Below are 26,775 nucleotides of genomic sequence, written 5' to 3'. Positions count from 1 at the left end.
GTTCACATTTTGCACTTTCCCTGCCTCCCACGTGGGTTTTTTCAGTTCTTAACTCAAATCTAAGTATGTAAGTCAAGTCAATATTTTCCTATGAGAGTGGTTCTTAAGTCAAAATGTTCTTAACTCGAGCCGTTCTTAAGTCAAGACCCCACTGTATACTGTCTCCACTATTTATGGCAATATGCCAGTCCACCAGTGCTGAAAAAAAAAGTCAAAGATGGGGACAACATATGTTTTTAAATATTTTCTCCTGAGAAAGAAGTTGTCACAGATTAAGTATATCAAGAATCTTTTGGCCATCCTTCAAAGGTATTGTTAACTTACCTGTGTAACATATGTACAGTAAGGTAATTTTAGTTTTCTTAAATAAGACCTCTCTAGTTACTGCTTGCTGCCATGCTGACCTCAGGCAGCCTCCTCCTAACTCTAAATTTCATCCTAAGTATCTTTCATTTTGAAAAATTAAAACCATTTGATAAAGAATCAGTAAGGTGTACACTTTTTATTTAAAAGTAAAGGCTTACAGTAATAACGCTTTCTTTAAAAGGGGAGATGGAAAAATAAGCTGAACTAGAGAGCATTTCTGAATTCCTTACTTCATTGTTTTTCCACTTTTCTCAAATCTAAAAATGAAGGGGAAGCAACAATACAGTTAAGCTCTTAACAAGGTTTGTTTTAATTATAAATAAACCCAGAACTCTCAAGAGCTTAATTCTGCTTTTGAACTAAGCATTCCTCAATCTTTTCCTTCTATTTGTTCCTAATTAGAAAAATGTGTTCACTAATATGTCCCATTCTGCTCCACTGGGAGCCCCATTCTTTTGATTGTTAAATCCTCAATGCAGTTTGCAGACATTTACAAGAACTTGGTCAAAGACAGGAGCTCCTTCCTCAGTTTTAAGAACCAGTGTAACAAGATGGCTGGGGCATCTAACCGGGACTGGTGAATCCCAGCTCACATTGCAGTTCAGTTCACTGTTTGACTCCAGACCAGTGTGATTGGTTTCATTAAAGATCTGAAGCAGTTCCTCCTTTTTGGTGGGAAATGACAACTGAGTCTCTTTTTGAATGTTAACAGATTTATTTAATTTAACATTAGGTGAGTCTACAACAACTTCTATTGGTTCCAAACAACTAAAATCTGGTAACTGTCCAAATTGTGAGGACGATAACTCTGTCTGGAAATTGACAGGATTCATTGAGGGGCTGGCCAAAAATGTTCCCAGTCGGTGGGCTTCCTCAGCGGAGCACGGATATTGTCCCACAACAAGGGTGTCTGGCCCAATCTCCCTCCAGCGGTGGATGGTTGAAGGAAGGGTCCGGCCAAATCACCTTCCTCAAGTGACCTTGTCCCCGCAGAAGGACCACGCCTGTCCATTCTAGAGCTTCTGCTGATGTCCCCTTTTCTTTAGACTTGTCCGGGTCAGGTAGCAATCCTACCGTCACATTAGGGAAGTCCTCCAACAAACCATGCATTCTATCATAGTCATATTCTCCTTTCTCCCCCTCTTTTCCCTTTCCTTCCTTCTTTCTCTCTCTCCTTGGTACACTGCCCTGTCTCCTCCCACTACATTCCCTTATATCCTTCTCCCACATGGGCAAAATTAACTCCTGCTCCCCTTCTCCCTCTCTCTCTTCCAATAGACAGATTTAAATCTTCTCTTCTTTCCCCTTTGATTCTCTTCTTTGCCTTCCTCCACATTCAACTCCTCCCTTTCTGTTGTCTTCTCTCCTTCTATCTCTCTCTCCTGCTCCAACAACTCTAGCTGAGGGGACGGCTCACTCTGTTCTTTCTCCTTTGGGCCTACCACTCCTTCACAACCAGTCATTATGTCTTAGCATAGTCAACCTCTCAGGGCTGTTTTAAGGATAACATGCAAGGGGGGCAGTGCTGCTTTGAGCTCCTTGGAGGAAAGCAGAAAAGGTACAAATATAGGAAGTAAATAAAACCTCAGGCATCCACAATTCATAGATAACAGCCTTTGTTAAAAAGGCTGCCCTAGTTATAAGGACCTGAGGGCTAATTATATTACTCCATTACTTATGGGGCCCCCAGGAGTTAGCCCGAATAGCATTTTGTTCTATCTGTTGTCATCAACGGACAAGGAGACTACCACTAGGGTGGCGCTCTTTCTTAACGGTGTCCTAATGAGGAAAAGAGCAAAATCCGAAAAAACTACATACTACAAGGTTTAAACCCACGATTGACCAACCAGGGAGTTAATCGACCGAATATGCACGTAAAAGCGGAGCTACTCGGGAACAACTATATAATGGAACAAAGATCCCATTTATATTCTGCTTAATTTTAATTTTGACTTACCTGTTAATTTGTTATTCTGTATATGCCTAATAAAGGTTTCTAAAAAGGGAACTGAGGGACAGAAAGCCTGGAGATGCATCAGTACCTCCATTATCCAACATTTCATGTCCTATGCACGTGCTTCCATGTGTACACAAATAACAACAGTCATGGGAGCTTAATTCATCAACATCATCATCATCTTAGAACTGCAAAGCTTGAAGGAACTCGATGGATTATCAACTCCAGCCCCTGTCAAGGAGGCACAGTCAGAAATTGAACTCCCAACCTCTAGCTCAGCACTCAGCTCTAAGACACAAGCCTTTTATTTATCACATGTCCAAAGCAATGGGCAAGCAGACACATTGTAGCTTGGACTGAAGGAAGAAAAGAAAAAGAAGAAGCCACTACATTGAGATACTAAGTTTTATTCATGAAGTTTGTTTAGCTCATTTATATTCTACCCCATATGCTGAGATCTTACAACAAACAAAAACCATATAAAACAATCCAACACTTAAAAACCATTTAAAACTGTTTACAACTACATATATTTAAACAACAAAAGCAGAGGAGCTTCCACAGGCTATTAAATCCATGATACTTAATCCATGAAGCCATGTTTTAAACTAGTGCTGAAATGAGGTTAGTGTCAGCAGCAGTAAGCTTTAAGGAGAGAGCATTCCGTAACTGAGATGCTATAAACAAGAAAGCCCTCCTCTACATCTCTGTCTAATGGATAGCTCCCCACTGGACAATAGGATTAACAATGGCTGGCCAGAACAGCAATGATATAAGAATGAGTAGCATATGGAACTTCAATGTATGTTTCTGAATGGATATCTCAATGTGCCTAATTGAGTATTGTTTCAGTCTCATATTAAACATGGAATAACATGCACATGCACCCAAAGGATGCAAAAATGTAGACTGTTCAATTTCTTCTTTTCCTTTTTGCAATATATCACATGCATTAATACACATTTTCAATTGAATACAACACATCATGATAGACTCAGGCTTCCTTTTAAAAGTCAATACTGGTGCATCATTAAAATGATCTACTTCTAAACTGTCAATGTAGCCTATCTTTCCAAATAAACTTTTTAATTTTTCAATTTTAAAAAATCTCTCATCTATTAAGGATACCATAGGAAACATATGGAGCTGTGACATATGGTAATATTGCTTGGAACTTTCACAACATTAATTAAAACTGTACAGCAATTTAAAAACTAATTAACTAATTAACATACTATATATATGATCTACACCCCCTCCCAGTTATTCTGCTCTAGAACAAGGCTGTTTTATGAAGACTATCATAAAAGCTTCAACTTGTATTAGTAATATTAAATAAAGAAATACCACACACCAGGAAACTACTGTCATACTTTATTTTTTTTTCACTTTCTAAATATTTAGAAATATTTTAATGCAGAGACATCAGTTCAACTGGTAAAACTTTTGAATGTGGATTTTTGTGGCTAAGATCTCATGATATCAGATTGAAACAGACCATAATGCAAATGGTTTTATGTTCTTCCTGTGCATAGCAAAGACCTTCCTGTGCATAGCAAAAGTTACATCATTGATATGGTGATTATCATCATCTGTGTAACAGCTGTAATGGGCAACCCAATGTTACAATGCTAGTAGGGCTTCTCATTTCACTGGCACTAAATAAGCCGATTACTAATAGAGCTTCTTTTTAATTACATGAGAAAAAGAGTAGCTATCCCAATTTGCATGCCACCCCTCTCCATCTTCTAATATACTATCAGAATATTACAAATCTGTTTGACAAGATAAATAATTTGTTATATGACATTTCCTCTATTTCACCCTGCTAGATAATTATTATATATAGCATATCCTAATGGAGCATATACAGCTACCTCCCGTTTTAAAATGTTGACTATGTTTGAGAAGTAAATAGTTTAATCCATGCTGATGATCAGCTGTATTCTCCAAAACTTTGTGACATACTGAAGCCCCATTTATTAGCCAGCTGCTGCTGCTGCTTTTAGAACACTAGTTCTGAACAAATGTTACAAAGGCAATCAGTTTCTCAGATAATACACCTCAGTTTTCTAGCACTTTTTAAAAACAATTGCACCTTCATTAAAGACTCTCTTTTTTTTCTCTGTGCCTTTATGGTGAAGTCAGCTGAGATCCTCTGAATTTTCTTACAGGTCTCCAGAGTTCTGTTTTTACTTTGGATACTTATGAAGCCTTACGTAATGCCAATGCTATAAAAATGATTTCATAGCCATGAGGCTCTAACACAGTATCACACAAACACACAAAACAGCTGGACCATTTTTATTCAACTTAAGAGTTAGACACAATACACTATAAAAATTAACAAGCACTAGAACAAGTGTGTGTGGTACTGTCATTAATGCAGAGACAGAGAATGACAAATTCTGCATTAACATACATACACATAAATCTCTGTGTGTGCATGCTTACCAGAAAAGAAAAGAAAAACAGGAACACTTGGGTAGAAGTAACAGGTTTATTTCAAATATGTGTAAGGGTAAACTATTTCTGATGAAACTCTTAAGCAAATCAGTTGAGTTCATTCATTCAATCAATCAATCTATCATATCTCTCTCTCTCTCTCTCTCTCTCTCTCTCTGTGTGTGTGTGTGTGTGTGTGTGTGTGTGTGTGTGTGATTTACTCACCATGGAGTGGTATATAAGCAGCATGTTTTACTGCTACCTCTGAAATTAAGGTAGTGGATCTGATGAAATCTGATGAATATATATTCATCAGATCCACTACCTTGATTTAACAGATAGCAATAAAACATGCTGCTTATATAACACTGCACAGTGAGTAAATCACTCTCTGGACAGTTTAATTATGCAGGCTGCACATTGCCCTCCCTGCCAAGCAATCTGAGTAGTAAATTAATCAATCATAGAGGAATGGAAGGCTGAGTGAACCTCAAGCCAGCTACCTGGAAGTGAGCAGAGTTTTGGCTGCAGTACTACAGTTTAACCATTGCGCCATGGGGCTCTTTAAGAAAGTGGAGGGTTTGTTAGCACCAAGAAGCAATGCAGATTCCCATTCGTGAGAAAAGGTTCACTTTGAATTGTGTCAGGGCAAAAAATGATTTTTTTTTCTATAAGTTATGTTTGCATTCTCCCCACCCCCACCCCATATTTGTTATAGCTGGTCAACCTCTTATTATTTTTAAAATTCATACACACAGGATGGTAAATCTCTGGCCAATGGTATAATGCAGCTTACAACATTCCTGATTTTGCCTACCACCACCTTCTGCTTTCTGTGATCAGTGGTAAAAAGGGTATTTAAATGGGACTATAAATAGTATATTGTCTCCCTGCTTATTTAACTTATATGCAGAATACATCATGCGAAAGGCTGGACTGGAGGAATCCCAAACCGGAATTAAGATTGCCGGAAGAAATATCAACAGCCTCCAATATGCAGATGATACCACTCTGATGGCAGAAAATGAGGAGGAATTAAAGAACCTCTTAATGAGGGTGAAAGTGGAGAGTGCAAAAAATAGTCTGAAGCTAAAATTCAAAAAAAGCTAAGATCATGACCACTGGTCCCATCACCTCATGGCAAATAGAAGGGGAAGATATGGAGGCAGCGACAGATTTTACTTGCTTGGGCTCCATGATCTGAAGATGGTGACAGCAGCCACGAAATTAAAAGACACCTGCTTCTTGGGAGGAAAGCGATGACAAACCTCAACAGCATCCTAAAAAGCAGAAACATCACCTTACTGACAAAATCCCCATAGTCAAAGCTGTGGCTTTTCCAGTAGCGATGTATGGAAGTGAGAGCTGGACCATAAAGAAGGTTGACCACCGAAGAATTGATGCTTTCGAATTGTGGTGCTGGAGGAGACTCTTGAGAGTTCCCTGGACTGCAAGGAGAACAAACCTATCAATTCTGAAGGAAATCAACCCTGAGTGCTCAGTGGAAGGACAGATCCTGAAGCGGAGGCTCCAATACTTTGGCCATCTGATGAGAAGAGAAGACTTCCTGGAAAAGACCCTGATGTTGGGAAAGAGTGAAGGCAAGAGGAGAAAGGGACGACAGAGGACGAGATGGTTGGATAGAGTCATCGAAGGTACTGACATGAATCTGACCTAACTCCGGAAGGCAGTGGAAGACACAAGGGCCTGGCGTGCTCTGGTCCATGGGGTCACGAAGAGTTGGACATGACTTAACAACTAAACAACAACAATAAATAGTTTGCAAAGGGTGAGTTGTGCTTTGCAAAAAATACAGCTGCTGCTTTGATGGTTACTCTTGAGCACAGACTTGCATAAACTGATGTGTGCTTCACCAATATAAGAAACCTCACCATGGGTAAGAAATACATCTGGACCTTCCTACTTTGGCCACCATGCACTTTCTGTCTTTGCCTTACCCGCTTCACAAAGCCTATTGCTAGAACACAGTTCCAAGCCCCTTTGTCAATAGAGTTGGTAGGTCCCCTTAATTTTGCTTGACTTTTCTATGGAAAAATAATTGTTTCTGACAAAGAAATGTTTCAATAACAAAGAATGGATGACACTGCAATAGAAGGCCAGCCTGCCAGTTTCAAGGCTGTCTGTAGCAGCAAAATCATTCTTGAACAAGACATCTAAACCTAGATTAACTGTACTGTAGCTGTTAATGTTTTTCAGTTGATTAGCTCTAGGAAGGATATGTAAGAATACATACATGTTTCAATGATTTGTAAATGGGGAGAGTGATAACTCTCTTCCACAATAATGCAAATGAATATGAAACTAGAAATTCACCTTTTGGCTACAGTACTTTTTCACACATGATAATAATCCCTCTTTAGCTTTCAATTCAACACACCTATGACCCCAGTATACTTCTCTCTATAAAAAAGTATCCAACATATTTAAACAAAACTTTCTAACATATATTTTTGTGTAAAGAAACTTGCTTCAGCATTTTCTTCAAAAAGCACACTAAGCCAAAGGGGAAAAAAAAAACACTTATTGGAGAAACCTTATTGTTTTGTATTCTTCATTTTCTCCCCACTGAACAAGCTTCTTGTTGTTGTTTTAGTTTCATGAACCCTTCAGAATAAAGGATCACAAAAAGGGGAGGGAGACTGGAGAGAACCGCAAATAGTCGGTATTTCCTGAAGCATTTATTTGCGATTTAGATTTTGATGCAGCATTTTTATGTCAGTGACGCAGGATCCCACACAGACTTACCAATTTAGCATCAGCTTCCTGGGGGTGGAGAATGCTCTCAGTGATTTTAAAAAATGCAAAGGCAAACAAGTCTCAGAAGATTTCTGTCCCCTGACACAATTTGATACCAATAGTAATCAGCCAAGTCTGTACATCAGAAAGAATACAGTACTAAGTTAAGTATAATATGTCATGCAATTGTATGCACTCGGACTGCATACTCAGACAATGAGACTGCAATAGAAGCAATTTTTAAGAGCAGAAAAGCTGATATGAGACATGGGGAGGATAACAAATAAAGAAGGATGGGATCCATTTGGAGTGAAAAGGAGTGTAATCATTAACTGAAGCCGAAATATAGAGAGGGATGCAACTTATTCTGCAAAGGGAAGAATCAAATTAGGTTAGCGTTATATTCAAAAACAAACACAATTAGCACACACAATGTAGGATCAATTTGTGCTACTATTTTTGTCCAACAGATGCCTTTATAAAGAGGAATGCCAGCTAAATTCCTGTTTTCAGAGTGAAGGCTGTAAATTTTTCTATTGATCACAGTTCTCATACCTTAACAGCCTTCAGTAAGGCATGCTCATCTTGCATCCCAGAATAGTTATGGAGGAAGGTATTCTCCATACCTCTATTTCAGAGAAGAAAACATGCCTACTCCACTTTTAGAATTTGCTAGTAATCAGGATTTCTAGGACACTGATATCATTTGAACAAGTACGGATATATCCACATTTTTATATTGTTGTGATTCTTGTCAAAATATTATGATATTTAGATATTAAATATTATGATATTTAATTCTCCGTTGTGAAAATTAAGACGTGCCTATATGGAGATAGTGTTCCCTCACAGTAATTTGACAAAGTGCCTGTTACGTGCCTGGTCATTCCCTCCAGCATTTCACCCAACTGCCACAATCGTTTCTCCAACTTATAATTCCATATTAAAGTGGTAATCCTAACCTGGATTCTGGCCTATGCTTGTTTATTCACTGCACATATGATTTTGGACATTCCCAATTTTAACAATTTAAGGAGCATTCCCAAGGGATACAGCTCTAAAAGTATGAAAGAAGGATCCTCTCCTCACCTAACCCTCCCTTTCTTCTTTGTCCCGAAATGGATGCAAAATTTAAACTGCAAGAACACTTGAGGCTTCTCACAGATGCAGAATACGAATTGTTGACTGTCAGCCACATCCCACAGTGCCTGCTTCCTGCTGTTCTTCACAACCTCCCTCTCAGCTCTTCAAAATATAAACTGCATTAATTCAGCTCATACTAAACCACAGAAAATACACCCTGGCCCAGAAATGGTTGGTAACATACGCAACACTAGATATCCTGTGTGTAATATCTCCTGTCCTATACACTTAACATGTTGGGATAGAAAACACAGCACAATGGTGGCCATCTCTTTCAGCATCCAGGAGCAAAGACAAAGACAGAAACAAATTGGGGGGGGGGGAGCAGTCACATAATGAGTGTTTCGGAAAAGATCACCACAGCCTTCTAAGGATGTTGGTGCCCACAAACCATGTGGAGGCAGATGGCACCAACCCTCCGTGTCACATATCATGTTACTCCACCCCACAAGATGTGCAAAGAACTTGGCAGTGGCAACCACAGACACAGCAAAGTAACATTTTGTGTTGTCTTCTGAAACAGGGCCATATGTTCCCAAGAAGTCACTGGTTCAAACACACCTAAGAGCAAAATATTGACCCTCCTCTCCCCAATAACAAGGATGAAGAGATAACTTGTACTGTCCACAAATACCTGTTGCTAAACAAACCAGCTTGTTAGAAACATCCACTGGATAGAATGGGAAAGTGATTGATTTCCATCCATATTTTAGTCCTTTTGAATGACTCAGTCTATATCTAGGTATATTGCACTTCTATTTTGTATGACTAAGAATTCTGTTTGAGTGCTCACATATGCTTTAATGCAGACAACATGACTGGGGGGGGATGGGACTCTCAATGAAAGCCCACTAAGCCCCCCCCCCCAGGATACTTTCCTGGAGTTCCAGAGTTTATGGCTTTGGAGCATTCACTGTACAAAACTTTCTTGCTCTTTTGACCACTGAAAAACACTGGCTTTTGCAAAGGAGCTAACCAATCAGATTAAACGAAAACACCCCCTTGGCAAAATAGCTTTTTACTAAGTGGCTCTTAAACTTACCTCTCTTCAAGATCCTTTGAGGTCTTGCCCTTGATCTAGCAAAGTGGAAAAGAGGCCCGGTAATGCTTGCCTTCTACCATTTTCCCATTAGCTTCATAGAGCCAGGAGATTAGAGTTCCATTCCATTATGTTATAAAGCACATACGTCTTCATTGCTTTTACTACCTTTTAAATATAATGAAATTCTTTTCACAACAAGGATCTTCTATTCAAAACCTGTGCTCCATACATGTGGAAAAGGAAGAAATTAGTGCAGTGGTGACGCAGAAAAGAAGATGATGATCTAGCCACAGTAGAGATCTGCAATTACTGCCAAAAGAGCGTTGGGCCAAAGGAAGATTCCTAGCAACCAAAATAGGCGAGCTGATGTGCTTCGTACTGACCACATTTTAAAGTTCAAATGTCTGAAGGAGAAAGCACTTCTTCAATCCAAAAAAAGTCTCCCTGCAACTGTCTGAGCACCAAAAGCCAGGATGGTCGAATTGCTCCCAGGTGGGGTAGAAGACACAGCAGACAGTGGTAGACAGAGACAGAGTGACAAGAAGAGTCTGGGGATAAGAAGGGGCATTCATCTACATACACACACACACAGAGACACACACACACAAACACACACACACACAGAGAGAGAGAGAGAGAGGGAATAAAGTTACACACACGCAAACAAGAGAAGGGGATCATAGAAAGGGACCTGACACTATTCCTCAAGGAGTGGGTCGCAGGGTATAGTGGCCTTCTAGGAGTAGGCCAAGATGGGGACGGCGGGAGTGCCCCACTTCTCCTGATGGACCAGGCTCCACTCTTACCACCACTCTTATACATTTCAGATCCAAATCTGTCACAGTAGAATACAGTAGGACCATGGTATCCATGGGGATTTGGTTGCAAGCCCCCCACTCCTGGCAAATGCCAGAAACCACATATAATAATGAACTCTATATAGAGCATAGTCTCTGGTTCCCTCTAGTGGCCAGTTCTGTTAACACATCCTGGAAACACATATTTCGGAGGAAGGGGGGTATTTAATATTTTTAGGCAGTGAAACTGCCGATACTGATCCTGCGGGTAGAAGGGGTTCTACTGTAGTAGGGTGACAAACAGATCTTGCTATGGTAATTTTACAAACCTAATAAAAGGCCTCATAGTGGGCTCAAAGACAACAGAGCAGTAGGGAGAGCTTACACCCCTAGCTTTCAGACAAAGGTAGCTGGTGACTTGACCAGGGGGTGGGCACCATGGAAGACCACATGTTGTGCCTGTTATTAGTGTATAGAGGACTCTAGGAAAAAAACACAACATCTCTAAAACTCTAGAGATGAGGGTGCAAGTCTTTCTAAATCCTTTTCAATTATTTGGCCAAGGGGACAATAAGAACTCTTGGTCATAGCCACCCCAGTATTTTTCTCCCACACACAGCAAGTGAGAGGATAGAGGGAAAATGTATCACATCTCCTACCTATCCTCCCCACCTACAAGTCAGTGGACGTTCCTTACCGTACTGGCATAAAGATTATCTCTCACAACTGTGGGAGGGGGAGAGGAATCTGCACCCCAATCATCTGCTTAAACTGAAACTCCATGTAGCTGTCACTCTCATAAACCACTTCCTCACAAAAAAGGTAATAAATGAATTTGGAAATAAAAGTTGGCAGTGACTTCTACAGGGCAAGTTATGTCTTCCCTCCCCCTCTTCCCCTCCTTGAGCTGAACTTAATTTGCACCTGCTAATTTCCATGCAGCACATCCTGTGCAACTAAGTAGTTAGTGAAAATTATATTTTTACAGGTTTTTAAGCTAGCAAATGGCAACATATAATTGAGAGGAATTATTTCAGCTTCCACGGTGGAAAATTCCCAACATCAGATGTGTGTGGGGGGTGTTGAATTTTAAAATATAGAGGATTCAACACAGAACACATCCTATCCAGCTGCCACAGCCCACATCTGCTTGCCCTGTAAAAAGTAAAGTGGTACTCAGTCTTAGAAACAAATATCTAACAAGCACTACAAAATGCCTTGGCAACACAATTTTTCAAGCAGCATATGTTGCATTAAAGATGAAGAAAGAATGTCACAGAACCCTAAGTGACCCATTCCATTTGGCATGCTGGTTAGCAAATTGTGGCAAATGTAGTTACTACAAAAACAAATGGTCACAGTTTGACACAGTAATACAAAGGCTGGACATTGCTCTACATCAGTGGTTCCCAATCTTGGGAAACTTAAGTGTTGTTGGACTGCAACTCTCAGAAACCCTGGCTAGCACAGCTGGTGGTGAAGACTTCTAGGATTTGCAGTCAAAGAATACCTGGGTTTCCCAAAGTTGGGAACCACTGCCCTACAGTAGAACATGAAGCAATCTCTCAATGCTGATGAGTTCCTTTAGTTCCACACCAAAAGCCCATCTCAATGTGTAGTTGGTGCTAGTTTAATTAAATGCATACTGAATTATTTGCAAAATCGCAGAACAGGCACCTAGCTCTGTACCTTTCTTATATAATCCAATTAAAGTTATATCAAGAGATTCTTACTGCTCCACTGACCAAGAAGTCAAGTACATAATTTTTATTAACACTGCTAAGAAGATAATTGGCTTTTTTGTTATAGACTTGATATCACAGTTAACCTGGTACAATGCATGGCATGACCAAATAGTGAACCCTATATCAACAGCTGAATAGCAGTTTAAATATTGGTTGAAATCCATCAGTAAGCAGCAACTAGAGTTTCCCACTGAATCAGTGGGGGTTTGGTGAGTCAAAACCCATGTAACTTCTATTGATTCAGTGTGCCTACTTTAGCTGTATTTCATTCATTCATTCATTCATTCATTCATTCATTCATTCATTCATTCATTCATTCATTCATTCATTCATTCATTCATTCATTCATTCATTCCACTGTTACACTGCCCGATTAGTGTGAGGTACTACTCAGGGCAGTTGTCAACAATAAAACAAATACACTCATATAACAATAAGGGAAGTAATAATCAAAAAATTAGGAAAAGCAAAATCAATAAAATAGCATAAACAGTAAACCAAAGGGCAGCAGGAATGGTTAACCAGTAGGGTCAAATTGATAGATTCATTAGAGGTTGCTAATGAAAGCTTCTTTAAAATGCATCAGTTTAAGCAACCTCTTGAAAGTAGAGAGTCAAAGAGATCAGGTGTAACTTGGCCAGGAGCCTGTTCCAGAGGGTTGATGCCACCATCAAGCAGGCACAATTTCTAATGGATGTCTTTCTAGACTGCCTCAGCATGGCAACACTCGAAGGAGTACTGGCTGCAAAGATTGGTGCATGTAGATGTTCTTGGGGAAAAGGCACTCCTACTGGTGACAACACACTCCAAATCTCCTGTTGACCTCCTTCCATGGGTTAACATAGATGTTAAAAAGCATTTGAGAGATTGTTGGCCCCGGGGCACCCCACAATTGATGGTCCAAGGATTCAACAATTCTTCTTCATGCTATATTCTCTAGACACAACAATTGAGGAAGGACTGGAACCAGTTGAGTGCCAGCCCCCGCCCCCAATTTTGATACCCAACAGTACATCCAGGAGAGTACCATGGTCAATGGTATCAAAAGCTGCTGAGAGATCCAGGAGCGCCAACCATGTCATTCCTCCCCCATCAGAATATCTTAAAAGGTCATTTTGCAGCACAACCAGTACTTTCTTGGTACCATACCATGGCCTGAACCCAGACTGCAAAGCAATTCTCCACCTCCAGCTATGTCTGGAGCTAATCCACCACAACTCACTTGAGAACCGTGCCCATAAAGGAGATACTGGCAGCAGGCCTAACATTATTTAGATTATCCATTGCCAAATTTGGCCACTTCAACATGGTTTGTATAATCATTTCCTTCCCATAGGGGGCAGGGATTACCCTCCCTCAAGGAAGCATTTACAATAGTAACAGTCCAGTTTGCAATAAAAGCATGGCTGCTTTTAAAAGCCATGATGGGCAAGGGCCAAGCACAGAGGTGGTAGGCCTATTGTGTACCAGTGCCTTCCAGACCTCCTCAGGCTGAAACTGAGCCAAATGGGCATAGGGAGATGATGCACCAGGGATCTCAACCCAGTCAACCAAACTGTCTGTGCCATCCAGATCCCATTGGATGGCCTCAATTTTGGATTTAAAGAGACCTGCAAATTGATCACTAGTGAATTCACCAGGACGAGGCCTGACCAGGATTACTGAGCTGTAAACCACCCAGAAAAGCTCTACTTGCTGGTTCGCAGCCTCACTAATGATCTTAATATTGAACATCTTCTTCACTGATTTTAAGGCGTTGGCATATTTCCTGGTCAGGATCTCTACTGCAGTCAAATAACACTCCAACAGGTCTCTCCTCCTCGTACTCCCTAGGCATCTTCATCACTCAAGGTGCTTCCATAAACCAGAGGGAGGGGCAGACTCTGAATCAGAAAGGACATTTCGGAGTGATCATGTCAACTGCCCGGGTCATGTCAATTTACCATCTACTGACTTGGACTTCAACAGGATCACAAACCAGGTCAGTCAGATATCCACACACCCCCAAGGCCTTTCAGAATCTATCTGGATCAAGAAGCCTCCAAGGGGTGAAACATTTTAATTGGTCCATTCTCCCTGCAGGATGAGGTCACTGCAGACAGGTTAAATCTCAGGAGGAAGTGATATCATCATGACAGTGGGGATGAGCAAATGTTTGTCCACCTCAGATCACATCCCACACATGCAGTCAAAAACAGTAGGTCCAGAGTGTGTCCCACTCTATGTGTGGGGCTGATGACATACTGGGATAGGTTCATGGAAGTCATGGATTCAATGAACTTCATGGATGCAACAGTAAGCTCAGCTTTGGTGTGAATACTGAAGTCCCTGGCTATCAATAGCCTACGTGACCTCAGCACAAGCACTGAGATGAATCTGGTCAGAAGGGCAAGTGCTGGGTTGTGGGGAAAGTGCTACCTCAAATCTATCCCTGAATTCCACAATCCTGCTGATGTTGACCGAATCCCTGTAAACAAGAGTGACTTGACTCCACCTCACACTGTCCCTCCAACCTGCCTGGATTATGAATACCCAGGTGGGCATACATGAGGACTATACCTCTCCCTGTGCCCACCCAGATCTCAGTTATATAAGCCAGATCAACTCTCTCATCCATGATATGATGATGAATCAAATGGTGTTTATTTTGATCTGGCATTCTTACTACTGAATCTCAGCCACTGTCTCTTAGGTTAAAATCAGCATTTTTAAACCACTGTAGTATACTAGTTCACAAAATAGGGCAGGGAGGTGAAGTTAAACAAATGCAAGAAAGTTTGATAAACTGGAGCAACATGAGAGGAAGTTAGCCATTCTGGTTATAACTGTTCATGCAAATTGTGGAAAGGTCTCACAAACAAATAGCCCAGGGACAGATGAGAAATGAACAAAGAAACAGAACAAGAAGCACAGCTGCTACAGTGGCATCCACAAAGAACTACTGTTGTGTGGCCTCTATTCATTTCCGTCTTTGTGTCAGCTGTACAACAGCAGTGCTTGGGAGATTCATCACTGTAAGTCAACCACTGTTGGCCTGAGGATTATATCTAAGCCTGATATGAGGTATGCTACATAACACATCACATACAGGTTTTGGGTTCAATGCTGAAGGATTTAATAAACTGTTTATACTTATCAAATTGTATTAACCAAGGACTGGCTTTTACACTGTAGTCATCATGTGGGATTCAATTAGTCCTTCCTTATGGACACTGTCTGCAACAATAATCGCAGGAGAACCTCACAGAATACAGTTTGGGCTCTGGCATGTTGGCAGTTTCCATTCCAACAGGAGTTAAAAGGAATGAGTGGACATTCATGAGGAAACTCTCTGTGCAAAAGCAGGAGCAAGAAAACAAGAATATCTGGAATGATCTACTCTAAAGCTTCCCAACTGTGGTGTTGGAGGAGACTCTTGAGAGTTCCCTGGACTACAAAGAGAACAAACCTATCCATTTTGAAGGAAATCAACCCTGAGTGCTCACTGGAAGGACAGATCCTGAAGCTGAGGCTCCAATACTTTAGCCATCTCAGGAGAAGACTCCCTGATGTTAGTAAAGTGTGAAGGCAAGAGGAGAAGGGGACGTCAGAGGATGAGATGGTTGGACAGTGTCATCAAAGCTACCAACATGAATTTGACCCAACTTCGGGAGGCAGTGGAAGACAGGAGGCCTGGTGTGCTCTGGTCCATGGGGTCATGAAGAGTCAGACATGACTAAATGACTAAACAACAGCAAAAGCTTCCCAAAACCCCAGAATTAGGAGGGCTGACAGAACATTTTCACATACCTGGATAAATATAGAAATCAGTAGAAGTGATCAGAGCAGTCAAAAATTCAGCTGCTGGGAAACTAGCACACTGCAAAATAAGGGTGTTTTTGGATGTTTCTATCTTATACCATCAGTATCCATACAGAATAAAGATATCAAAGAATGCTATGGCAACCACTTTTCTTTCACATTTATATATATTAAACATGTATACATATGTGTGTGCATAAAAGTTCAGCTCAAGCAACCCAGGTGTCTTGGAATGGATGCCTACAATCTTAAAGACCTTATAGAATGTCCCCAAAACAACTGAAGGATTAACCCACAGGCTTCCTACATCACGGTGGACATTAATTGGAATTCCATATTTTCCTATAGTGTTGGCTTATTTATCCACCCATAATCTATATTCAGACAGCACTGCCTGCTGCTTTGCTTGCCAGTGGTAGTTCATTTTCTAAACTTAACCACATAGTTTGGATAGTGGAGCTACAGGTGTATCCAGAGTAGAGTGTGCCAATGCTGTATGGAAGAAAGCTTAAACTTAATATCAATTGTCTTATTTGAAATGCACTCACATAACCTACCCTTTCCGTTCTACATATGCCAACTGCAAATTCCCTTGAGGGGTATGGCTCTTGCAATACGGTCACGCCTAATGACCTGATGTGGAAAACAAGTGTTAAAAGCAGTAAATGACTTTCTTTTCATTTCTTTAATGGTAGAAAGAACAGTAGCTCTTCTTTATCTTTTTGGTCTTTTTTGTCAGGAATTTTTTTTAAAGGCTCTCATCTCCAGCTCATCAACATCAATGGTCAAATTCTCATCAACTTAAAACATTCCTATGACTAACCTTGCAATAAGAAGCGGCTTGAATAGAAAACCATGGAAAGCAATGACATCTTCACCTAAAGTAACACAAGGCTGTCTTTCTTAAGATCTGTTCATCACCAGTGGGGTAGCACTAAATCTTAAAGGAAACTTCAACTGGTACCAATCCTCAGGGTTAATGTTAATGAACGTTAATATAACTCCTCGCTCCCCAGCGTTCTCCCTCTCCTGCACAGTGTATTGTTTGCAGGTGTCCTGTTATAAAAGAATACTGCCACCTAATTCTAGATCAGCCTTCTTCTGTGCTATCTCTGAACTGTTGAATTTGACCTACACCTATTTAGCCAGAAGCCTATTGGAGTTCACAAATAGCCTAATGTTCCCATAAACTGCAGTGACGAACTGTGGCTGGTTGACAAGGTGTTTTTGCCATGCTCCCAGCATCTCATCAGGGAGCCACAAATAGCTGTGGCAAGTTCTGCAAATCTTACTGGATACTACATATTATCCTAGGCTCAGCAAAAAGAGTGTGTGGGTGGGTGTTGCAATTTCATATGTTTAACCTAGAACTATTTATTCCATGGAATTTCACAGGCTTCCATTTGTCACTGGTGAAAAGCCAGTAATCTTTCATGGGGGAAACACACAAAATACATTCATTTGCACCACTTGGAAGATAGTTAAATTAAGTTACACATCATTTGTGAACTCAACAATAGCTTTAACCTGAGGAGGACTGAACTGACTCTCATATACTGTACAGTGGACCCTCGACTTACAGACGGCTCGACTTACAGATTTTTCGAGTTACAGACTTCTCTGGCTGCAAAATTTAGATTCGACTTGCAGCCAGAGAATCGACTTACAGACCAGAAAAAAACCAAAATGGAATAAAAATAGAATAAAAACCACTGGTTATGGGATTAATCGGTTTTCAGTGCATTGTAGGTCAATGGAGATTCGACTTACAGACTTTTCGACTTGCACCCACCATTCCAGTATGGATTAATTCCTTAAGTAGAGGGTCCACTGTATAAAAATGTGCTCTACTTTAATGTTACATAATGGCTGGGTGACTCTTTCAACTTTACATTTTGAATTGTGATTCTGAATAATTTGTGATTAGCACATTTTATTGTTATTGTTTCTATCACCATTAATCAACAAAAAGTCTGAGACTGCAAAGAAAATCCAAACAAGAAAACAAAACTGTATTATCGAGCATTTTTGAGACCATACAGCAGGACCTGTAGAATGTGACACATTCAGGTGCTTGGAATATACAACGTGTCTTTTTCTCCTGGTAGGTGATTAGAGATGTCCATGTTTTTGTTTTTGGATGACAACATGCAGAGTTCCCCAGACAGCATGGCCAGTGCCTGTGGAATTCTGTGAGTTGCAGTCGAAAAACACAAAACATGCCCACCCTCTAGAAGTGATACTGTTTCCCCAAGTAATAGTTCCTAGCTCAAACTGGTCACCTCAAATCATCTAATGTATCTAATAGCATGTTCTACGAAGTTAATTTTGTAACAGAATTGTCGGCACTTTCCCCGCCGCCCTTCAATGTGATAGGGAGTGCTGAAAGGGGTAGGGAGAATTACGTATGTTATTTCTTTACCATCCTTACACAGCAGCCATTGAGCTGACTGGCTTGCTGTGCCAGATAAACACATCAACTAGGTGATGTGCTAGTACTTCCTCACTGCAGAGTGCAGATCTGAAACTAGGTCTCTCTGTTGGCTCCAATGCAGGGTAGTGGCGGTGGTGTGGAAAAAGGGCACTACTTTCTTATAGCAGGAAACAGAGGAGGCCATCAAGGGTTTCCTGTTGTGCAGATGAAACAAGCAAATACGTCATTCTCATTACACTCCTTGAGGGTGTCAGCAAATTGAGGGGCAAAGTTCAGCCATTTCCAATGCACTGGGAAAGCGGAGGAGGGTGTCCATTCCTCCATCCTTTCTTGGGTGTTTGTATGTGTTTAGGAAAATGTACAGTTACACTTACACACACACACACACACACACACACACACACACACACACACACACACACACCATTTTTTAAAATTGCACAAAGAGAGACAGAAATTTCCTGCACACAAAATGGAGAAAATTCATTTTGTCACACTCTAAAGCAAGGCTTTCTCTATTCAGACGTATGTGGTTAGTCTTCACTGCACCAGGAGAAAAGTCCTGTGGAGCACTCCTAACTTCCCGAGAATTCACAACTGGGCTCCTGCCTTCTGAACAGAAGGACAGAAAAGGCTTATGTATATTTTATTTTATTTTATTTATTTATTAAAATATTTTACCCCATCTTTTTCCTAAGAAAGGACCTAAAGCAGCTTACATCATTAAAACACAATGTTAAAGTTAAAAGTTGTGAATTGTTCAAATATTAAACAAATTAATTGCATTTTATTAACGATGTTTACTAAAACATTACTAAAACAGATTTAGAAGCAACAAAATGAAAACTGTCTCCTATTTTGGCACTTGGTAGGATAAAATTTCCATGCTTATATAAGCCATATTGACACAGTGGGGACAGGGGGAGAGAACAGCAAAACGGCAATGGGACAGATGTAATGTGATGATCATGCCATTCTTTAATTAAAAAAAAATCTTTATTTCTCTCTCTCCATAGTTTTAAGTGTGTTTTACACACACTGGGCAGAAAACAAAGGAATATGTTTCTGTACTATCCCACAACAGTAGATCTCCACACAAGCATCCAGACACACATAGCTATTAATAGGAGACAGAATCAATCAATCTTATCAGATAATCAAAAACTGGGAACATGAGGGCCTACCCTAAATTGTTGGACCACCTCTTCCTTTATCTCCCATTACTGGCTATGCATGGAAGAGCTGATGGAAATAGCAGTCCAGCAAATATCTGGTAGGACACACACATTACAGCTTCCCTCTGGTACCCTACACACATTATCTTCTATCAAAGATTTGAACACTTGCAAGACAGTAAAAGATTAGCAGCAGACCTACTGCTGGGAATAGATGACTTCATAAAACATTTTAAGACAAAAGACTGCCAAGTATTCGAACCCTGAAAATGGTTACTTCCTTTCTACAAACTCTGCATGATGTGAACCATCACTTTACTATTTTGAAATAGAAGGAACCTATTATAGACATTGCTGCAATGAAATCACTAGTACAGAATTTTGACTGTTCCTCTCAGGTGGCCATAACAGCCATTTGTAAGAGGTGAAGGGGTTTATTTAGGGACAGTGACTGGATGAAGTCTGGATAAATAACTGGAGCCACAGTGGAAAACCTAATTCCCAACTTCTTACCTAAAGCACTGAGCTATCCAGTTGTGGGATATATATAGTGTTTAAAACCAAGAGAACACAGGCAATGTACTATGTCCTGTGAACCCTTTTTTTTTGTAAGCAGTGAACCCTCCAAGTGCACATGTTATATGTGAACAGGAAAGACACATGACTAAAGCATATCCAGTTGATCCATCCTGTCTACTCGTGTCCTAAGAGGATAAAATTGTACTTATGAAAACAGGTAGTTTAACATATCCAATAGATCAACCCTGCCCTAAAATCATCAAGTGGAACATAAATGTTCCATGAAGTGAATGGTACCCAGTGTGGTGTAGTAGATGGACTACAACTCAGGAACCATGGGTTCTAATTCCCAGATCTGCCATTGAAACTCATCGGAAGGGGTGGTAGAACTGGTAAAACCACTCCTGAAATGTCTCACTAACACTGAAAACCCTTTTAGGGTTGCTATGCATCATGACTAGACAACACATAACAAGAACAAATGGAATGAACGCCAAAAGATGCTCATTTAAAAGTAGGATGCTAAATCTCTGTACAGAACAACAGTAAAGCCTTCCTCTGAGGAGCATTTTTATTTTTATCCCAAGTATATACAACCCATTCATTCATTCATTCATTCATTCATTCATCCATCTATCCATCCATCTATCACTAGGAGCAGATGAATACTGGCTTCAAGATGATTTCAGACCTCTTATACTGAGTACCAAGGAGGCCCTGCTCTCTTGCTTTCAGGCTTGGAACACTAGTTCCCTGCCACAAGTGTGCTCCACTACATGTTGCTCCTTTTCAAATATCTGATCTAAGCTCTTGAGAAGATAAAGCAAATTTTCTATGGAGTTTGGACAGGGCCAAACTCCATAGAGGAAAATGTGGTTCACCACACAGCTTATTCACCCAACCACACCCAGCTACTCTGAACAATGATGGTGTGTGCCTGCAGGACAGTTGTGGTGTTACTGTCATACTCCTCCCTCCACTATGCTTTTCTGAAAGCAAGTTTAGACTATTTTTTCCCCTTTCTTATGTTACTGAAGAAATTGCCACAAAGGTAAAGATTTTAGCTATTACGCAGAGAAACTTGATCAAAAGGTGTTATAATTTCCATGCTTATATTTTTTTTCCTCACAAGCACACTCAGGTTCACATGGGCATATAAGCCATGAAAATGTATAAAAGAAAGAGAAGGATGGGGCAGGCAGAGGGGAGCAGTTCAAGATGGCTTCTGTCACTTCCTTCTATGGAATACCATGTTTTGGTGCTAAATCTCGAAACTAGAGCAGAATAAATATTAAAACAACAGCTAGAACCAGTGGTTCTCAAAAAGTAACACACCTCTCAGCTTACAGTATCTGCTGAAAATTTCATTCGGAGAAACAATGAAAAAAATGCTATTAAAAATTAAGGAGAAAAGTCAGCATCATAGCTGCTGCCTCATAAATTCAATTATAACCTTGGTAACAGTAATATTTATCATATATATATCTCACAAGGGAGAGAGCATTTTTTTAAACTGAAAATGACCAGATGATATCAATTAGAAGTAACTGAACCATTAGGAAATTCATGGAGGCTGTCTAACAATGGCTACAACTCGTGAGGCTTGTATGCAATCTCTAGATTTGGAGGCAGTAACTGATGAATTCCAGGACATGGGAACAATAACTGAAGAAGTCTATTGCATTCATGTTTTGCTTGTGGGCTTCTCAGAGGCATCTGGCTGGCTACTGTGGAAAACAGGATGCTGAAGTAGCTTCGAGCTTTGGGTTTGATCCAACTGGGTTCTCACAGTTGTGCATACCAATAAAGCACACAGAATCAAATAAGTGCTGTACAGCATCACACAATTAACCATGCGTTTAAGAAATGAATTAAACAAGTATTGAAAATTATCTTATCTCATGCATCTCCTCCCTGCAAATTAAATATATTCAACAAGAGCAAGAAAATAGAGCTTTGTCTCCAGATGGATAGACCCTTATGCTACCAACCAAAAGACATCAACTTAATGGGTTCTTTATGCTAAGAAAAAAGGACTTACACAACAGTGGAAAGGCATGGAACAACTGTATATTGAATATGATGATGTCTGCAAGAAGCATGAGGTGCTGTCTGAGATTCAACTGCACAATTGCCACCTCATCTGGAAGTACGCTTTGAAAGCCACAGAAAATCAATGCCGCATCTCCACTACCCTTGCATTTTCAATTCTGCCCCCTCCCAAACATGTGAACTTGTTTTTCATTCCCAGAGAAAGCAACTGTGTAAACTGATATGTATTATAAAACACCAATAAGACATGTGCACACTGACTTTTTATATGCACAGCTTTACTGGTGGCATGATTACTTAACTGCCTCTTGATGCACAATCCAGGAAGGGGTGGAAAGATCATCTTGGATCTCGTTGAACTTGTGTATGCATCATCTTGGAATGTACCCACTACAACCTCAAGATTTTCCCTGAGCAAAGATTTACACAGCCAGCTGCCATTTTCATCTCAACAGAAAGTAAGCAGAACAGTCATATTATACAGGGAAAGTGTGAGATAATTGTCTCCAGCAAAACAAGATCCACATGGAGATCAAACCTTGTAAATTACTGTAGTATCCCTAATGGAAATCAAACATTTAAAGAAAAAAAATCAGTCAGCTTTGCAAACATTCAACATAATATGACATCTGTTCTAAGTAACAGTCCATTAGAGAAACCACAAAGGATACAGCTAAGAAAATGCACAGCAACAGAGCCAGCAATGGGTAAAGTACAACTATTGAAGCTAGCACAGTTATATACGCTATACCTGTAACAGCAGCTGGAATCAACGTAATCGCTTCTAAGGACTTACAGTTTCTTAGCCCTGTGAAATGAAACCCACATCACCACTTCACTGCAAGCACATTCTTGAAACCAGCTGAAATTGAGGTGTGTGTGTGTGTGTTGGGGGGGGTGGAACCTTCAGGGTACCTTCCAAGCAAATGTTACTGGACAATTTCTTGGTTTTCAGCAACTTGTGGTGCCTTTTTTCTATCAAGCTACACCTTGCTACTAAAATTTCATACTGCATTAACAAGCCTGCAAACAACGCTGAGGTCCTGGTGTAGCTGAGCAGACAGGGGAGGACTTTTTCCAAAAAAAAAAGCTTATTTGAATAATACTATCCCATCTCAACCTTTGAACAGATATTTTTTTAAAAAAATGCATATGTTGTTAGCAACCATGTCTGTGTATTATATTTAGTATTAGCAAGAGTCAAATGATTTGTTTAAACATGTTTAAACAGGGAAGGCATATATTAGTATCATTTTTCAAGAACAAGTGAGAGGCTATCTGGGTTTCTGAAATTGTTTTCAGAATATAAAGACAATTCCTGTCCCAGGTGGAAACACAATTGTGAAAATGTAGCAAGAAAGTCTTTTACTGACACAGCAGTGAACTTCAGCACACCGTTAACATGTATTCTAGACATACCTCTGGGTGTGCAATAAGCAATATATGAAAAAGAACTGCTTCTAACTCCCAGAAACTAGTTCTACAGGTTAAGATCTTTATCGGATAGTCAGGTTACTCAACCATTCACTCTATAAACTGACCTCTTTTGCCCAAGGTTACAATATTTTTGTGCATTCCAGGATATTTCTTTCCTTTGTTATTTAGTAACTAGAGAATTATCGCCCAATCTTTCTTCCCACCAAGCTACCCACTGTGTCCTAAGCATGCACTGAAAAATGTGAAAGTGCAGCTGGCCATACAATTATCAAGGGCATTTTCTCTATTTTACATTACTTCCCGTTATGTTTAATTGCTGTGTATGTAAGATACCATTATATTGCAATACTATGTTAAGACTGATAGCTGCTCCTGCAGTCAAAGCTTTCTTGTGTTAATTCTTGCCAGTTAATAACAACAGGCCTTCATTTATTTAGTACAGATTTTGAACTGCTGCAACAATTTATGAAACAATAATCAACCCAGTGGAAACTTGTTAAGCAATACAATTTTATCACTTTCTGCAGCCAATTCCAACTTCTATCACTGACCCTTCTTTAAAGTAGTAAAACGGGTTTTAGTTTCTTACCTTGAAATGGACCTCCTATTATTTCAATTAAGAAATATTTGGCACTAATAGGTATGATTTACATGCTATATTTCAAGTGTTCAGAGTGCCTTGCACACATCATAGCTCAAAAATACTTCCAACAGAAAGTATAGAAGAAGCCCTTACCATCATCACTGTTCCTGTAGAAATAATGGCATGACTAAAGTCATTTCATAAGTCTTTGTAAGATCTGCAGCACTCTAAATTGAAATACACCAGTACACACAGACTCTAGGGATGTTTAGTCCACATTCTGATGTGGATTTTGAGTTTTCTCGAAGGTTGGTATGAACTATCTGCAGGCACATAAAACCATACCAAGACACATCCCAATACAGGCCTGCCATTCTGATAAACCACTAGTGAATACAAATATAGGCAATGCTGGCTCCATTTGGACAAAAAATACCTCGGTGCCTTCCCATATACTGTCCCTTTTCTCTTCAAGGTTTTGCTGCCATCCTCTTTAAGGCTCGATCCCCATGGCTAGAAGTACTGCACCTTTCACCTCTGTCCTTACTTTCTGGCTGAAGGAGGGCACAACAACTGCAGGTGACAGCCAGAAGGAGAAAGAGGGTCTCCAAAGTGTCTCAGTGGACCCTCTGCAGAACAGGGATCTCAGCAGGGGCCCAGCAATGCCTAGACTGACGCCAGTCTGGACCCTGATTCTGCACTTGCTCCTCATCTTTCCCTGAAAAGCACAGCCTTCTTTTACTCAGGTTCTGTTATCAAAGATTGCTTAGTAAGAAAACCTCCCATAGTAATAAAACCTTATTTTTGCAAATATTCTGCACATGTAACGATGTGCTAAACTCTGCAAATAAAGTTTAGATGGCTACCAAGTCCTGAGGGGGGAAAAAAAGCTGTAATAACTGCTGGAGAGCTCAGTGGTTTAGGTATCTAGCTGGGAGTTCAATTCCCCACAGTGCCTCCTTGACAAGGGCTGGAATTGATAATCCATAGGGTCCCTTCTAGCTCTGCAGTTCTAAGATTACTTATTACCAAAGGCACTAAGTAAAGTAATTGTTTCACGCTCATATAATGCAACTACAAAAATCTGGCCTTGTTGAATGGTGAAACATGTATGCCACTTCCAGGGGAAAAAAAATATCTAATCCTCCTATATCATTCAAAAATTATTCTTTTGCCAGTTGAGGAACTGGATCATGCAAATAGGCACAACTTAACATCTTTTCAGCTGAGTCTGTTTAGGTAGCAGGACTGCAATTAAAATTGTCACCTTTATTGCCAAGGTGCAAAACATCAGCCTCTTCACAAACACATACACCCAAACACACACACAGCACCATATCATGAAGGACATCTGTATGCCTGTGTAAATATGAAAACATCTGCATTTACTCCAAAACAGATTTTTTATATTTTCTTTTTACTTTTTTGTACACTTTGCAGCTGGTTATGTTTTTTTTTTTCTATTACAGATACACTCTCAAAAAGTTCCAAATGAAATGTCTCTCTGACTAGTTCTCTGTCTTTCTAAGAAAACATATTTACCATGCATTCACAATTCCTCAGGAGACTTAGTGTGATACAGCAGAGTGTGTCAGACCTGGCAGGGCTCAAGAGATCTGGTTTGAAATCCCTGGTAGGTCTACAATGTGGGGGTGGGGGGCATATTTTAAAACGCTCCTTAAATATCTTACATACCTCAAAACCTCTCTTACTGTCACTGTAAGTTGTAAGTCAATGAAATATAACAATAATTATTCAGCTAAAAAGTTTAGTTATCAAAGACTTTCACAAGTTTAAAATAATGCAAACATCCTCCATCTAGACAAGAGTAAATTTTATGTCTCTGTCACTTCATGAATTCCTCATCATCAGGCCAGCAATCCCCAGTAGCCAATGATCCAAATTTTGCTATTGGTCACATCCACCCTAAATTACCAGTCCAAAGTAAAGTTGTTCCAGGTATGTACGACTCCATAAATCTTTCTATGCAAACTCACACTCATTCCAGCACTTTGTATCCAAACAGATGTGTATAGGATTAGAGCCTGACACAAACTCTGCTCAAGCTAAGCTTGTGTACTGCCAATCCTAGCACTGCAAACCAAACGGCAGCGCAGGTCTAATTAATCTTTCTTTCCATAACAGAGATTATTTGTAGAGGAAAAGAAAAAGGGTTGTGATGCTTACAAACTGAAGAAGCATTGCCTGGACCATCGCCCAATAAAAGTCCACAAACAAAAGAGCACAACCACAAGATTAAAATCCTCCTTAGAAGTTTCCTTAGCATTACCTAGCAGTTCGTAACATAGGCCACATAATCTGAAATTCTCCTGATCTCCGCAATTTATTAGGAGTAAATGGCTACTAATAATGACCTGCTTCACACAACTATTGCAACACTTTATGGAACAGTAAATATGAAGTGCTGGGTGGGGGAAAGGCCTACATAAAACAATCTTTACATGTTTCTACTTAGATCCAAAGATATAAATTCTCAGAAATGTTAATTGCGTGTTTTTTCG

The 26,775-nt window shown here is 40.0% G+C and overlaps 1 protein-coding gene and 1 long non-coding RNA gene across 12 annotated transcripts in view; one reads left to right on the top strand and one right to left on the bottom strand.

The window, feature by feature from the left end:
• Positions 1 to 26,775, bottom strand: part of HIVEP2 (HIVEP zinc finger 2) — a 170,723-nt gene that overhangs the window by 129,218 nt on the left and 14,730 nt on the right. The gene's annotated exons all lie outside the window — the stretch shown is intronic.
• Positions 1,643 to 2,798, top strand: LOC144585948 (uncharacterized). Its single transcript, XR_013540587.1, has 2 exons — positions 1,643 to 1,993; positions 2,371 to 2,798. It is a non-coding gene; the product is annotated as an uncharacterized LOC144585948 (long non-coding RNA).

This window comes from Pogona vitticeps, chromosome 1 (genome assembly GCF_051106095.1).
Source record: "Pogona vitticeps strain Pit_001003342236 chromosome 1, PviZW2.1, whole genome shotgun sequence".
Classification (NCBI taxonomy): Eukaryota; Metazoa; Chordata; class Lepidosauria; order Squamata; family Agamidae; genus Pogona; species Pogona vitticeps.
This window is presented reverse-complemented; position numbering and strand designations above follow the sequence as displayed.